This window comes from Photinus pyralis, unplaced genomic scaffold (assembly GCF_008802855.1).
Source record: "Photinus pyralis isolate 1611_PpyrPB1 unplaced genomic scaffold, Ppyr1.3 Ppyr1.4_LG8, whole genome shotgun sequence".
Taxonomy (NCBI): domain Eukaryota; kingdom Metazoa; phylum Arthropoda; class Insecta; order Coleoptera; family Lampyridae; genus Photinus; species Photinus pyralis.
Window position 1 is genome coordinate 397,578 of NW_022170819.1, and position 17,924 is coordinate 415,501.

A 17,924-nucleotide genomic window follows, 5' to 3' on the forward strand; every position below is an offset into this window, starting at 1 on the left:
GCCTAAATACATTGAATCTTCATAAGGATTGTTTCTATCTATAGTACACGTTCAGCACCACTGAACGATGAGGAATATAAGGTGTTGCAGGCTAATTTCATGAGTGTTCTTATTTTAGCGTCCCGATACGCTTATTACGACGTGAATAGTTAAACGAGGAAGTGAGGAAGCATCTGATTAAATGATGCTCCGATACTCAGTGCTATGTGTCAAAAACAACTCATCCGCATTCAGAATTCTACCCATCAACATATCGTCTTTAATTTAGAAAGGGTAAATTGGTGTATTGTTGGACATCGTCCCTTTGTTAATCCCTTTTGCAAATCTGTTAGACAATACGTACCCATTATTTATTTCCCTCTCCCAGTCTTGTTGTTCATATTGCTAACGAAAATTCCCAACTTTACGTTTAATCCAATCTACCACTTTATGCGAATTTAATATTTAGTCGACGCGCTTTTTCTCGCCTCCACGTTAATGATCTGGATTAAATTGTTTTTCTCGGACGTGGCATGTGCGAGTGCTGAAACTGGGCGTTTAACATTTCAGAATGCTTCAGTTATTTCATGGCTTCCCTCAATTTAACCCTAATGGAAAACAGGAAGTTCATTTACCTTCATTATCGTTAAACCCGAAACCTATTTATTATGCCTTAGGAATCAATTTGAGTTATATATTTATTTTTCTACATAATGGGAAGCCTAGTAACCGCTACGATAATTTTCAGGTTTTCTGTGGATAGTAGTCAGAGTAAATAGGATTACGAGGAGACAAACAAAACGATTTTCTAGAGATTCTAGGTCAATTTTCACATAGCATCATCGTGGTGAAATGTTTCGGCGTTAGCATAATAGGAAAGCCGTTAAATAAACTAAAGTTGGATCCATTATTTTGGCATTTCTCTATTTATAGTTGTGCTTTCCATGTTGTAAGTTTCTAAAGGTAAATACCGCGTACTAGAGGACTTTGCCTAATGGTTTGATACAGAATAAGCGTTGAAATTGATAGCTTCTCATTATTAAGGGAGGCACATCCCGGTGGGGTACTATCACACAAGTGTGAAAGGTCCCATTCCAGACACTACCGATCCGTAAAAGTCAAAACAACGTTACACGTCTACATACACTTAAAAATGTGAGCAAAAGACAGAAATAGTTTTACTCCATAAATGCATTGTGGCTGTAAAAAGTCGCTCGCTAGGATTCCGCCATCAGGCTCTGGACTAAGGGCCAATTGCACCGTCAAAATTAAGTATCCCTTAAAGTTAAGCATAACTTAAATACCATAGCAACGATTGTCTTAATAATCGTCGCCATAGATTTTAAGTTCGATTTAACTTTAAGCAAGACTTAATTTTGTTGGTGCAAAGAAGTTGAAAACATGAAAATGGAACTAAATACAAACAAATAAAAATAACGATCGTAAATGAACAGACCCCCAGATCGACAAAGACATCAAATACAAGAATAAATTATTGGAATGAGTAACATTAACATACGAAGTTTTGAAAAGAATAATAACAGAGGATAGGAAAATATCCATATCCATATATTTTCCACTAGATTGCGAAGTAGGTTTCAAGGAATAACGTTCCTAAATAGCTTTCTGAAAGCCCTTGGGAAGACTTCTAAGATCCATAATAAGTTTTATAAAAAAAGGACATTGGAATTAAGAAGACGGTTTCGCGGGAGGCGTTAGACAAATTGATTTAGATTACATTCACCATCCTTAAATGATTTTAAAGAAATCTTGAGAAGGATTTTTTTAAAAGCGCACCATTTTTAAGAAGATTCCAACACAGGTTTTAAGAAGATTTCTGATTTACAAACTTCTAAATGGATTTTTTAAGTTTGTAATAACCCAGCGTTAGCGCTTCTGTTAAGTTAAAAAAAAACTTATGCTGTAGTTGTTCGCAGTCAAAATATGGAGCATCCTAAGGCGAAACGTCAATTCCAAAGAGACATCTCCCCTTTTTTCCAAACACAATATTACCGAGAACTTCTGTAACGGTTTCACTTAATTTTATATAAAATTTAAATATTTTTGCCGCTTTAATTCAAATTTATTACCAAAAGGATAAACAAAGTCAAGGTAACAGGATGATGAGGGTCATCTCTGATAGCAAAAGGTGACCAGCCATTTGCCATTAGATTTTTGAATGGTCAAGTTATTCAGCTGAATGCATCTTAAGATTGTTAATTAAATAATTCTAAAGAAGAGCAAAATAATAAAGTTAATTAAACAATTTGTAATAATACGTGAGTATTTTCTTTCTGTAATGACGTATTCATATTTAATTATAATTTTCAGATCTATATGATAGGTGCCTCATGGCTACCCTAAATTAATTATTTAATCTTATACTATATATTTGGAACCCAGTTCATCCTGGTAATGCATTAAATTAATCTGTAGCTGCTTGGAGCTAATTTTTAATATTTCAGGGTTCTTTTAAGTAATTATATAATTTCTATCGAAATATTAGAGTTGCCCTAGAATTGGCACTCGTAAGGAAATCAACATCTAACGTAGCAGTCAAAATAAATCTATCCTATTCCAACTCCAGCAGCAGCTCCAGTCGTCAAGGTCTTCAACCGTCTTCCGAAGTAAACCGTCTAGAAAAAGGTCAGACTGTATCGTACACTTACAATCATATACAAACATAACACCATAAAATTGTACTTACCAATAAGGTATCCGAATTCTGTAAGAGATCTCCGCGACAGGTCACACCTCCATCTCACACGATCAGTCGGACAACTAAAATCAAATATTGAGATATTAACGTTTGATAATTTTGAATAAAATTAAACTTACCCTCACGTTGTTCATAATTTAATGGTCAAATTACCAGAACGGGCTAGTTAACGTCACGACCCTGAGAGTACCTTCCGCGCATAGCCCTGGCGCCCTTGTATAATTCATGCTCTACCATCAGCCGAGCGCAACAGGGTATCGGTTCAAATGTATCCGCCATTACATTAAGATAACAAAACCGTTTTCACTTACCCGGTAGCACTTCCACTTTTCTGTTAAAAAATGCAAATGTTTTGTGTCGTACTAATAACACACCTGCCTTATCACATAAACAGAATATTATCAATTATTTGCTTCTCTAGATTCTAAACAATACAACATACATGCCAAACTATACCTATACGAACATAAAACTTGGCAAGTAATTTAAATTGATAAGAAAATTTTTTACAACACCTTTACCATGTTACAATGTCTTAACCATTCAAATAAAAACAATAATTTTGGATTTATCTAATGATTGGGTAACTTAAAATTAAATAAAGACGAAGCCGCCCGTAGCACTGATAAGCCTTATGCGTGGTTTCATAGCAATATATTCAGTATAGTTTCAGTCTGGACTGACGGACGGACATATAAATTACCGCAGATATTCCTTTTGAATGCTTTGAAAACCTTTCCGGTCGAACAAGTTTATTCAGAGCACACGCACAGATGTTTCCACGTACTTCTGCAAAACGTAGTTTTACGGGTCGCCGATTCTACGCAATTGAATAAGTGTCTAGTTTGAATAGAGCCCGACTATTCCATAAAATATACACGACCGCAACCACATTACATTATTCATTACGCATATGTCGGCCCTCGAGATGGAAGGGAAAAGTTTTTAGCCGTCGAAAGCTCTAAGGAGCCATTCGTCAATTTAAGAACGTAACGAAATGTCGTGTTTATGGGGAAATTGACCCCAGACAATTAGTTCTGAAACGCAATAGTTCACTTTATAATCAAATTGCTTGTGTCATTACAACAAAGTTTGGATATAGTTGAAAGGGGTTACGAGTATCCCCTCTGTTAAAGCGTACAAGTTTGTAAAGCAAAAATAAAGTTGGGTATTTAAAATTCACCTGGAGGTTGTATAGTGCTAAAGATTATAATATCAAGCAGGGTGGTGTGATCAGATTTATAATTTAACACAGATAGTTCGTACATAAAGCTGCAAGTTTTAACGTTTTTCCCTTTTAGAACGAAACTTTGAACTTTCATCTGGGCTCCAACGTGTAGTGGATAGAAGACTGTGTATTTTGTTATCATCGGAAAAATAGGTGCTAAAATTTTAGCAGTGTTTAGGTAGGGACGATGACCACAACCCAAAAATTCTTTAATTCATTTGGATTATTTATCTGCATGAACCTTATCAATAATGTATGGGTCAGGTTGTGCATTTGATTTCAGTTGTTCGCTGATATTGACAATCTAACTCGTTTTTTTGTACTCTGGTGGCTATAGCAATATAAATCTTAATGGCAAAATTGAAAGAAAGAATTAATTAATTCTCTAGCAAAACGGGGTGTAACGGTTGTAATTTAAAATAACGATACAATTTACCCTAACTGAAATGCAATGCAGATTCCTGGTAATGAAGTTGTAACATTTAAATGTCATTTTCCATATTATGAAACATAATTGAGTTCATGTCCATTGCACCATTCCATTAGGGCGTTGCGGTTATTTTAACCCCTTAACTAAATAACGCCATGAAAACAATACAATTCGCTCGTATTATTACGTACTTAGTAAATATCCACAAGACGCAGGAAGGATCTATGAAATATTCAATTATCGCAAGGCACGCAAAAAAATGCATGAATCCAGGCATTTCCATTACAGATTTTGGAAAATAGAGCAATACCCCACTTCCATTTCAGGCAATTATTATTCCAGTATAAGAAAGATGCATTACGTGACGGGATAAAAAAGGCCGCAATATCTAATTAAGTTCCCACAAATGAAGAAAAGGGCACTGCCTAGAGATAAATCCGTTTTAATCATTTTCAGCAAATATTTTCGAGCTCAACTCAAGCTAAATACAATCACGGCGTTGCTTATAGAACGGCGATAATCTTTTGAGGTTAGCTTTCGGGAAGTACAGCATTGAGAAGAGCTCAAATTTTAATTAAGTACATTCCTATTGTAATAAACAATGTTGAAATACATCTCAGTTTCTCCTTACGCTTTCATGCTGAAGGTAAATTTCGTACCTGCGTTAGAGATCTTGTAAACTTATTGCTCAACCAGGACGATGAATCAAGTTGGGATTTGAATTTTAATCAAAGGCTTTATAATTCGTTTTGAAAGGCAAGAGAGTTTAATTTTAATTTTATAGGTAAAGCAAGATTTGAGTGCTTAATTGATTTATTCTGTTTAAAGTGACATTTTTAGTAGTCTTTTTATAATCTTGGAGACGACGAAACGTAATAGCTTTGATAAGAAAATTAGTTCGGCGTCCTGAATGCAAATGAGGTGAAGTATTTGTTCCCTTTCCTTTTAGGCTTTTAATATTAATGCACAACTTTAATAATTCGAAAAATATTTGGGTTGGTTAATTGGATCGCACTACAGGGTCGCGGTTGAAAGCTATGAATCTTCCTAACATTCAACGCCTAACGTAAACATTTCAATTCAGAATCGCACCTTGCGCCTTACAACCCCAAGATTTTGAAAAACTAGATTTCAAGCTTAAATATCTACCTACCTTTTTGCCAAGCTTGAGAAGAGCTTCAGAATCGCCGTTTGTGGGTCTTGACTATCAAAACTTAAAGCTGATAAAGACAACTCTCAATAAAAACTTTAAGTTAGAAATGTCCCATCACGACTTTCAATTTCCGCATATTTTGAAATTTTGAGTAAAATTATTTCATCTTTAATTTTCAAACAATTTTCAAAGTATGGCTTTTAAAGGGAAATTAGGTTCTTCGAATGGTTAAACCAAGTTTAAAGATTATCTACGATTTATGCTTAAAATATTTCTCGTACGATTGAACTCTGGATTTAATAGCCTTTGTGTACCCATCGACCTCGAAATTCTGATGCTATTTGCACAAAGAACATTTTTATAACGTTTTTCAAACTCAAACTCTCATGCGTAAAATTCAATCTCCATGATGTGAAGATGGTTTACAAACCTGTCTTGAAATTTGTTTTCTAGAATTCCGTACAGCTTGTACGATCTAAGGTTCACTGGGTCCTTCCAATTTGGTTTGAAATTTCCTTTTAGAATAGAAAAATGAAAGAGTTTTTGTACACTATCTATCACCCGCCAAGTTTTTAAATATTGGGTTTTAATTGAATATTTGTTTTATAATTACTGCACGACATTTATTGGTGCACCTCACCACATTCAAAGTATGAAAGATCTTTTTGTGCAGTTTTCCACACTCACGCTTTGAAATTTAGGTTTCAATGTGAATGTGAATGAAATTATTTATTTTAGTTACACTTTCAAAACATTAGCTACAACCCAAGGAGACTATATAGCATCCTCGGCTACAATCTTCATGGCAAATAGAAAAATTCAAATTAAAGTTTAAAGCGGACCCTATCTGACCGAATTATATGTTTAATTGTTTTTTTTGTTACAGTTGTTGGAGTGATGAGCGGTAGTCAACTCTTGAAGATGGTTGGTTGACCGACTCTTCGTCAGTTTCTGCCAAATCTAATACAGTGTGGTGAATTGGTGATAATCTAACAGTAACAGGTACGCAATGTAAATGTTCAATTCTGTGTTCACGCCATGGGATTTACGCAGGCAATTTTTGCATGCAAGGAAAGAATCATAAAATCATATAATATAAACTTTTCATCGCAATTTTAAATGTGAGGTAAATCTTTGTCTGATGCAAACAATCGCTCCAAAATGGAAACAAAAAGTTGGAAACTTCTTTATTATTTCGTTTAAAAAGTACTGACATGAATGAAAGCATCCAGGCAACTTGATTACAAAGGAATTGGCCGGTTTTAAAACATGACTACAATTCGAAAATGAACATTTCATCCCTATTGTGATTACTGCTGGGCAAAAGCCGATGTGCTCACTCTACTGTAAATTCAAATTGGCGTCAAGAGTATGCGTTCTTGTCGCATAACTAATCGATACAAACGTCTGCGTTTATTGCTTCACATTTTCCATGATTAAAACCATTCGACCTACGCAAACAGATACGAAGTTTATGAGACGCCCTTGGAAAAGTTCTGCGAGAATAAGCTCCAGTTTACGGTAGGAAGCAACGAGGTAGAAGGTGGGCTAAACGTTGGGCTAACAATTCAATTTATAGCCAAAAGTTACTTACATATCTAACGTATTGCTTTATCTATTGAACTTGTAGCAAACAATTGCTAACGCGTAGTTTGCAATATTTAAATCCATAACTGACTGTTTTACTTGCAGTTTTAATCTCAAACGTAAAGTTGAAACAATGAATGCAGAAAATAGTAATAACGAATTTGCCCATTAAAACTGTTAACAAGGTAGGTATCAGTCCTTTCTAGGGAATGCAATTGCGGGATCCCGAAATACGGCGAATTATTTTTTAAATAATTGTTAAACTTTTTTCGTTAAAAATGTACTATGATTTTTGAGGCACTTTAGAAGACTTTTTGTGCTTTACAGGTAAGGTTTTTTTTGAGTTCTAAGTTAGGCCGAAGGTACTTTTTTGTTAAATATTGTGATAATTAGCGATTTATTTTAATACAGAAGTTAACCGCACAGAATTGCTTATTTGCCAATTTATTTAAAGTTTTGCGAGATCCCGCAAATTCCGGGATCCCGAGGGATTAACATCTAACAATCCCGCAAATACCGGGATTGAGATTTTGCTGCGGGATTGCATTCCCTACTAGAAACCAATTTCGAAAGAAAATTCAAAGGGCTGTAACTTTTGAACTAGTAGCCCAATCTTGGAACTGTTTGAAATTATGGATTCTACAGGCCACATTCTATAGAAAAATTTTTTTCCGGGTCGATCTGAGACAATTTTTTTGAGGGCCTCAAAAAAAGGCAGTGTATAACCTTCCTTTTTTACCAAAAATCGACTGCACCAAAATTTCTCGGGAAAACACTTTTTCTTATTAATTTTGGTGCGTAGAATCCAAAACAATTCGTACTTTTTCGATCAGACTTCTCAATCAAAAGTTATAGACTAGAAACCAATTTCGAAAGAAAATTCAAAGGGCTGTATCTTTTGAACTAGTAGCCCAATCTTGGAACTGTTTGAAATTATGGATTCTACAGGCCACATTCTATAAGAAAATTTTTTTCCGGGTCGATCTGAGACAATTTTTTTTCGGAGCCTCAAAAAAAGGCAGTGTATAACCTTCCTTTTTTACCAAAAATCGACTGCACCAAAATTTCTCGGGAAAACACTTTTTCTTATTAATTTTGGTGCGTAGAATCCAAAACAATTCGTACTTTTTCGATCAGACTTCTCAATCAAAAGTTATAGACTAGAAACTAGGGAATGCAATACCGGGATTGCGGGATCCCGAAATACCGGGATCCCGCAGCATTTTTGCGAGATTAATCCCGCACATAAATGGAGCGGGATCCCGCGGGATTTGCGGGACTAAGGAATTTGTCGACCAAGGGGACGACTCTGTTAATGAAACTGATAACGGCGAATTATTTTTTAAATAATTGTTAAACTTTTTTCGTTAAAAATGTACTATGATTTTTGAGGCACTTTAGAAGACTTTTTGTGCGTTACAGGTAAGGTTTTTTTGAGTTTTAAGTTAGGCCGAAGGCACTTTTTTGTTAAATATTGTGATAATTAGCGATTTATTGTAATACAGAAGTTAAACGCACAGAATTGCTTATTTGCCAATTTATTTAAAGTTTTGCGAAATCCCGCAAATACCGGGATTGAGATTTTGCTGCGAGATTGCATTCTCTAGTCCTTTCATTCCGTTCAGGCACCGTTACCTATTTATATACATATATTAATTCATATAATTCGTCATCTGTGATCACATTAATTATAAATAGAAAGGAACAAAAGGGCATTAGTAAAATACTACTACAACTGTTGTCTTGTTGATTATCCATTCTCTCAGGAAGCTCGAAATGGGGTAAATGATAATCCGGAACAAAGATCACAAAACCTTCCCCATTTTACTTGATTGTCATCTTAATCCATCGCCGTTTGTAAGTCAATTTAATTGACGGCTTTTATAGATATGGCGTCTTCGGGCGTTTGTTCAATTTTCTCGTATTAAATATTATGGAATAATCCCAAATTTTTCTCTTTCGGTCGACTCCTCCCTTCAGGGTTGTAGACCCTTAACTTGTCTAGGACTTTTTCCCCTTCAGGGTTTTTGTACCTTTTAGATTTTATGGATTTTAACCATGTACCGTTTTCGGTCGATATCTATGTTGGCCTGATGGTGGTAGGTGGTAGGTAAAGTAAGTAAATTTATGGGGAAGGTTTTATGATCTTTGTTCCGGATTACAACTGTTATGAAAACCTAACTTATTTATTATTCATCTTTGTTTCCTGCTTTTTATTTATAACTTATATAGATAAAATGTTAGCTATTGCTAGGTTTGCATATCCGCCAAGGAAAACGATGAAAATACACGATATCGACCTTTCTCGCTTGAAAATCGAGTACGTGATTGTCTGGAACCGCTTTAAACCCGAATAGCAACTTAGCGGTACACGTTTATAGCCCCATAAACGCACTTTTCCTGTTATCTAAAATAAAATTTGAATATTAAACTGCCAAAATAGTCGAACGGGCTCGAACACCTCTTACACACATTTTTCATTACCGAATATCGCGTCGATGTGGTTTGCCGTTCTCATCGTCATGGAGATATCAGAGGGAAGGTAAATTTGGAAAACGTCCACAGAAAAATGATACCGGAAAAGTTAGGAAATTGAGTTTTAAAACAAGATATTGCGCCGATCTCAACAAATTGGGAGAAGATGTTTCGTGCAGGTGTATTTCATAAAACGAAAATAAAACTGTGAGATGCTTTTATATATTTTTCTGTTACTCTCATCTTTATATTACATATTTGTATGGACGGGTACTATATTTTTATTATTACAACATTTTTGGTTTCAAAACGTAGACGAACTATAGAAGTCGGTGTCACAACACAAGTTGATTTAATGTAAGCGACTGAAGTTGCAAAGAGGGCAAACATCAACTTTCATAAATAGATTTTCTCCTCAACCCCATTAGACGCAACAGGTTGACCATGCATGCCGCTGACTAAGGAAATGCTATTACTACCTACATATTTTAATTTTAAGCGCGTACTTTTAATTAGCTTACATCTTCGTTCTTGTATACACAAAACAACGTGATAAAACGTGTCTCATTTGGGATTTGCAAAGAATAGACGGGAACAAAAGCTACTTAATGAACCAATTCCATGTAAAAAATGCGGATTGCTTCGGTTGTCAAATGATGGTGCTTTGTATTTGTCCACTCCACATCACCGATTGTAGATTTTATTACGACGTATCTGATAATTGAAAGCAAAATTTATTGCGGGCCCTCGAAGTCCTCCACTTTTATTTTTCATTCAACCGAAATTTGATTGATTAAAATCGGCATGAGTTTTTTCATCACAAAGGGAGGTCGGACGTAATTTACTCTTTTAAATTATTCTTTACAGATTCGTTTCATTTTTGGAAGCTAGTTATCGTTTCACTTTGATCGAGTCATTAAATTATTTTACCCAGGATTTTACCTAACTTGCGAATAACTGTTTTCGGGACTGATTTCAGTTAAAATTAAACAAGTCGCACAATATATAATATAATAGCAGTGAATTTATAACTATTAAATTCAACGATAATAGTTTTTAACTGTTTTGTAGTTCTTCTTCATAATATAATATAAAATATAGTGTAGCAAACCTATAGAATGAGGAAAACCACCAATAGTAAAAATTGGCGAAGCTGCAACACTCTTCATAGGTACCTGTCGTATCAAGGGATCTTTCCTCAAGTTGAACACGAAACACATTTTTAACAGAAAACCTCTCCGTTGCGTACCAATTCGTTTACCTTTACATCAACAACGAATTAACATGATTAAACATTTTCTATAAACTGAAAAATGTGTGGAGATCGGAATTACGAAAGCATAATAATCTGGTTAGTACAGTACATATATTAATTACAGTCGCTGAAACGTAACAGCGTGCTTTTGGACATAGATCAATTGAACGGATCATGAAAAAAATACGCCATGGAGCCACTCTCTACGCAAGCAAAGCTAAAGTAAATTAAAATGAAATTGAATGCCTGTAAATGATGGTTATCTGTTTAGCGTGCGACACGATTTGTAACCTTTGTAAATAATATGAATGAAAAATTTGATCTGTCCAATTTTTAATGCATCAATAATTTTGTTTCGCATCAATAGGAATATTAAGGGGTGTAAATTTTGATATTGATTCCTTACAGTTCATATCGTTGAGAGAGCTGTACAGAAAAATCCCTCTTGGATTTTAGGTTAAGGTGACAGGCTAAATTTTAAAGGGCATACAACGGCTTTTTTTGTATATTTATGAAAATGTCAAAATGTTTAAAACCTAATGAATATTTTGATCAATGGAAATTTTACCTCTTCGGTTTTCCCAATGATATATTAGTCCACAATCCACACATAGGCGTAGCGAATTCGTATATTCTTTGCTTAAAATGCGTGTGGTTATCGAAAATATCGGATCCAATTCTTCTGTGGTTCACACCAATTGTTTGAATTTGAGTTTACGGTAACTTCACACTGTATTTCAATTGACGTCTCATTAATATTATATTATTATTGTTCTATACGTACTCTACTGCCACTTCTCTTTCTATAAAGTACCAAAAAAAATGTATAAGACCACTACGACTACCAATAACTAATACAAGACCGAAGAAGAATCATCCCTTTGAGATCTTTTATTGGAATTAAAATTAATGAGATCACTTGGAAATTCCCGAAAAGATTTGGATATGTAAAATTTAAGAATCAAACTGACAACAGCAAGGGGGAACTCTTACAGCAGTAATTAAAAACATATCTGTAGTGTTCTTTTTATATTACCACATAAATACATAGTAGCGTACAACACAGGCGACTATTTGAATCGTTAACATCGTTCTCTAATCCACTCATACACGGGTCGGATTTAAAAGTACGTTAAATTAAATTATTTGAACTGTAAATGATTCATTTTGTACATTACAATTTTTCATATTGGGAAATGAATAAACATATTTTATCAAATGAAAAATAGAGAACTCAGTCATACATTAACTGCTGATAAATAAACATAAGGTAACGTATCCAAAGGCCTGAATATCAACTAAATTTTTTGCACGTTTATCGTTCCGTTTCCAAGCGGATTCTGTAGATACTGCAGATCCACAACGAAAGGCAACGACAAAATCCTAAAGGTGCTTTTATAATTATACGCTTCATTGCTGCAAAGCAGTTAAAGAAGCTTTCCCACGATTTTAATCTCTTAACAGCACAAATGTAGCAATTTCGCTAATTTCTGTTTTGATTGACGTTACAAATAAACAGAGAGTTTCTCTGTTGTCATCCAAATTAAAAATTTTACAATGCTTTTACTCTACTATGAGAAACCTTTATATTTAGTGCTCAACCGCGTCAATTTGCTCCAGCAGAACGTAATTTTTCTGCACAATAAAAAAATTAAACTTCAGACTTGATTTATTAATAAATTCCAAAGCCCCTCATCAATAATGTATCGAGTCGCTGTTTTTCCAGAGAAAAACTCATTGCGTTCGTCACTAATTGAAAAATTGATTAATTAACTCTGTTTAAAATGCAATCCATTTGTGGGTGAAATTTGTTAATCAATGGACGTATGAAATGAATTTCGATTTGAAAACGTTATACGTAGCCACCTCTCAAAACTCTACTTTGCTATACTCACATACATAAAAAAAGCAGTAACTTCGGCGTTGTTGTGCCGTTACATCACTTAGTTGATTGTCAAACGTAAAGGTAAAAGGACTTTTTATGGCATGCCGTTAGAAATTTGCGACGGACGATACTTTTTGCGATACTACCACAACAGCATCGTCGTTAGCTGTGTGAAGTCCCACAAATTGCTTGAGTTTAGTAACGGAACATAGACTGAGTCGAGTGATTTATCGAAAATAAATTATCTTTGCGGATCGATGCGAACACGGGCAATCTTAATGACGTGTCTGGATTCTGGATTATATCATTGAATAATAAATGTGAATATTATTCAATGATTATATTTAATAAACGATATTTAGTAAAAGGGACTGGTGGGAAGTAAAAAATTAGGAATAGAATGAATTGTGGCTTTTTTATAGTGATATACAATGTCCACAGTGAAGAGAGGGGCGAACATCTTATATATTTTGCAAGGCCTCATAGTTGCAATTAGAAGGGTTGGTCATCCCTCCATTGACACAATTTTTTTTAATAAATCTGAATTTCAATTTACCTCCGCCTATCTTATATTCCTCTTCTAAAAATTGGCTTCAAAAATTTAATTTCCTGAATTACTTGCTTGCCAAAATTAAACACCGAATTACGATAAAGTATATTGCGAGGATTGTATGAGAAAGCACTACGTACTGCGTAACGCTGAGACAGAATAGTAGATTGATCAATGTCGTTTAGCTATTAGCTACTGCATTCCATCTATTACTACAAAAGAACTGAGCAGTAAGGTACCTACGTCACAGACTAATCACGTTGTCGATAATCATCAGCGCCAATTAATTCATTTTTGTCGCGTGACCTACATTAATAACAAGATCGAATGAGATCGACAATTTTCCTACACTAATGGTATTCATACCCTTGTAGGTTTGATAAATTTGAAGCATTAGTTCGTCAGGAACAGAAGAGCTCATTATTCACATTTTTTTCTCCACACAAGCTTCAAATTAACTTCTTCCACAATGCAATGCAGAGATAAATTATTGGATAAAAGGCACGCACAACAAGGCAAAAGTTTCAAATCGGAATTTGTTACGAAGTCATTATTCTTACTTAGAGAAGAATCTGTTCTTGATGAATACTTCTGGGAAACTTTTAGAAATAAAAAAATGTTTGAATAAGCTCGCTGGAGTATGTTTTTCACGATCAAAAAGGAGCATGATAGAATGATTTTCTTCGTGCCATTTTTAACCTAAATTATCTTTTACGTAATTGTGTGTTTTTTGTTCGCTTACATTGCCAAAACTAATACCACAGATTTAAATATACTAGTATATTTAAATCTGTGCTAATACTAATAAAGTATTGGTCCAAACAAGTTTAAAACAGGTTCACTCCTTTAGAGTTGCAATTTCTATTAGAGGAAATATCGAATTTTATTATCGCCTTCAAAGTAATTTAGACTTAAAACGTTCTTCTATAAAACTGTAAGTCGCGGGTAGAAAACTGCATCTTAATTGAATATTGGCTCAAATGAGTCGTAAGTAACTGAAAAATAATCTTTATAAATTTTACTGGTCTATCCTTAAAACGTACCAAAACTGTTTTTTATGTCTTACTAACCTATTATAGCACATTTTATATCTGTGATACGCGGGCATAAAGTACCACTTTTTATGCCCTCTAGAGCATTAAGTATCAAGTAACTCATTTATACTTAATGACAAATCAAACAAATATTTTTTTTTTTAATTTATTATTGTGTCTCGACAGCAAGGCCATTGACACGTATATAGCGAGTACAGGTAAATACAGGGATTTACATTAGATGCACTTGTACAAGTTTGTTGATTTCAGAAAGTTTATTACATCGTAGATCTGGTTGCTTAGGATGTTCTGGAGTGTTTCACTGAGGTGGTGGTCCAGTCGAGAGGTACTGTAACGGCGACATTCTAACAGGACATGGCTTATTGTTAATCTGGTGTTGCAGTGTTCGCAGACTGGAGGATTTTCGGATGCCATTAGGTAACCATGCGAGAGGTGAGAGTGGCCTATTCTGAGTCTTCTTATGACGATTTTGTCTCTTCTTGACATTGGTATTGGTGGTATTTTGGTAGGAGTTACGTTGGCTTGGATTTGGTGCAGTTTCGTGTTTAGCCTATTCCAGTGCTGCTGCCATGTTTTTAGGCTGTCTCGTCTGATGAGAGATTTTAGATCGTACGCCAACTGCAATTTTTCGATGGGTATGTCAGATGATCGAGCTTGTTTTGCGGCTTTGTCTGCATTTTCGTTGCCATTTATGCCGGTATGTGACGGAAGCCAGATTATAGTGACCGCAGTTCCATTGGACGTCAGTTGATGGCATGGTAGGTCTAGAAACGTCTATTATTAATTGTCAATACCTACTAAATCACAAGATTGGTCTTACTCCGTATAGTTTAATGGTGGCTATGGGAAGATTAATGAATTGACAACTGCAGCAATGGAGTGGTTAAAAAATGTTCGGCCAATTTGATAGATATATGTATATACGGAAACGTCATAATGAAACGCGTGTAACGTTACACAAGTTGCATTAATAACGTTCATATAGATCGTGTATCATTCAAAATTTAATCTACGACTGTCCAAATAGATTTTAATCCATTGACATTTGCAATTTTGGCTTAAGTTTTCATCCAAACCGCTCCCTTCAACTCTACTTCTCCAAATTCGAAACGCAGTTTGGAAGCTCAGCGCCAACAAAACCCAAAGCTAAACGAGAACGCAAATAGTACAAGAAACTTTAGCTCTTCGGGTAAAAAAAATAGTTCATAACATCTGACGATTGATATTGGTTCCTCAGACAGTGCTTTTTAACAGGGAATAAAGTCCCCAAAGATCCCAACTATGGCAAATTTACCGAATCCAATTGAAATATGACAATTTTAGTATTAATTAAAGTTTGGAAAGTCGTGCGGTTCTGGCTTAGGTGACACAAGCAGTGGGGCAGCTAGGCGTCTGGTCTCGCTGCAGCTCACGCAAAACCCCAGACTGTGCAGTGTGTCTAAGACGGTATCCCTCTTTCTGATACAAATAGGCGCCTAAATGCAGCAAAATTGGAGCAATGAGAGACCGTGGGCAATAGGGTTGCAACATTGTCTGAGCGATGGCCTCACGGGTCCTCTTACTCTGCGGGGAGCCACTGTCAGACTTAAAACTCAATCTTCATTTATTCAAATTATTTTATTTGGGAAAGATAAATACAATAATTTGAATAATTAACATCCGAAACAATGATGCCCCTAGTATCAGTATCTAAGGAAATCTTACGCCTTGATCGATCGAAGTTTTAAAACAAAAACCCCGCCCTCCTATAAAAGTGAACCGCATTTCTCAAGCATTTTTCTGTTAACCGCATACCCTTTATAAGCCAATTCTACCTTACGCATTGAATATATTTAAAAATTAAACTTACATAAAATCAGGAACTACCTACTGTTTCCCTAATTACACACCGGGAAAGTTATGGCGCTATACCAAGTAGGTATCGAGTACAAATCCCATTAGCGGTTAGTATTAATTCAATTTAACTGTTCTTGGATTCATGCACAGAGTTGTATACAGGGTGACAATTTGAAAACTTACCACCCCCCATATCTTAGTAAATAAACGAGATATTTAAAAAAATCAAAATCCGTTTCGGTAATTTGGAGGGGGAATCACAATGACATAGTTGGCGACGCACCCCCTCCAACCCCCTGTGCCCCAGCCACCCCAACTTTTAAATCTTAAATAGTGACCCCCCATGTGTGATACGTCTTTGGAAAGCTCTGAAAAAATGCTTTCCAACCATACCATTATAGCATTACATTTAGGTTAGTAATTATCGTGCAAATCAAAAAATAAACTAATATGATACATTTGAAATCTGTCGTATTTAAAACGCAACCGGCGAACATACACGAACTAAGACAGAGAATAATTCAAGAATGTCGAAATATTGCAAAATCAACATTTGAAAAGGTTCGACAAGAGTTTGAGAATAGATTATAACTGGCGATCAAAAATGAGTTGCTGTCAAGTCGGCTTTGGAAGTTCAAGTTAAATACGATTTTCCATGTTTATTTTTTTATTTGCACGATAATTACTAACCTAAATGTAATGCTATTTGGTATGGTTGGAAAGCATTTTTTCAGAGCTTTCCAACGACGTATCACACATGGGGGGTCACTATTTAAGATTTAAAAGTTGGGGTGGCTGGGGCGCAGGGGGTTGGAGGGGGTGCGTCGCCAACTATGTCATTGTGATTCCCCCTCCGAATTACCGAAACGGATTTTGATTTTTTTAAATATCTCGTTTATTTACTAAGATATGAGGGGTGGTAAGTTTTCAAATTGTCACCCTGTATAAGTAAATTAAATATACAACTCTGTGGATTCATGCAATTTTGAATAAGGAAACTTTCCATAAGTTGAAAATCATTCTTCTAGAATACGACGTTACAAACTCGGTCGCTTTAAAATATGAGCGGGAAACTATTATGGTAATTCGTGCAAATTAAACTTCAGTATAATTCCACAACGTAAAGAAACAAGATACCGTCAAATTTAATATTAACATTCCTCATAACGTGTCATCGCCAATTTCTAAAGCAAGTGGTTTCGTGCTTAATTAAGAAACTTGAGATTCAGTCACAAATTTTTGAATTATTCATGATAATGTTTGTCCCTCACTGCACAGTCACATTTAAATAAACTTAAAATGGTTTTCACGGTGAGAGCGAAATTACTATAGACTGCGGTTTATACCAAATTTATGAGTCGGGAAGAAAGAAACATCAACAGGGATAAAGAGCGATTTTTAGAGTAAAATACAGCTCGTTACCTGCCAGACGATAAATTAATCTTTTTACTGCAACATTCTGTAAAGTAATTCCAATGTGAGTTGCAAAAGAAGGGTATGTTTATGTGGGCGCTATAAGGTTCAGTTACATCACCTGCCCTCCTTTACTAAACCAACTTTACGTTTCTCACGCAAATTCTATTCAGAATTGATTTGACGCTTTTGAAAGCAGAAATTCATTTACCTTCTACCTTGTAGCTTTGTAATGGTGCTTAATAACATGGAGTGGTATTATTATATTGACAGTAAATTACATTAAACACAGTACAATCGATGAATTGTTCTGTTTTCATAATCATAATAAGGCGCAGTTGTTTGCAGATGCTTATCAA

General features: G+C 35.1%; 1 long non-coding RNA gene across 1 annotated transcript; it reads right to left on the reverse strand.

Annotated features, from left to right (window-relative positions):
- Positions 1-2,329: 2,329 nt before the first annotated feature.
- On the reverse strand, positions 2,330-5,054 carry LOC116179016. The gene is made up of 3 exons (XR_004146936.1): positions 2,818-5,054; positions 2,687-2,760; positions 2,330-2,615 (listed from the first exon to the last, which is right to left on the reverse strand). It is a non-coding gene; the product is annotated as an uncharacterized LOC116179016 (long non-coding RNA).
- Between the last annotated feature and the right edge of the window lie 12,870 nt (positions 5,055-17,924).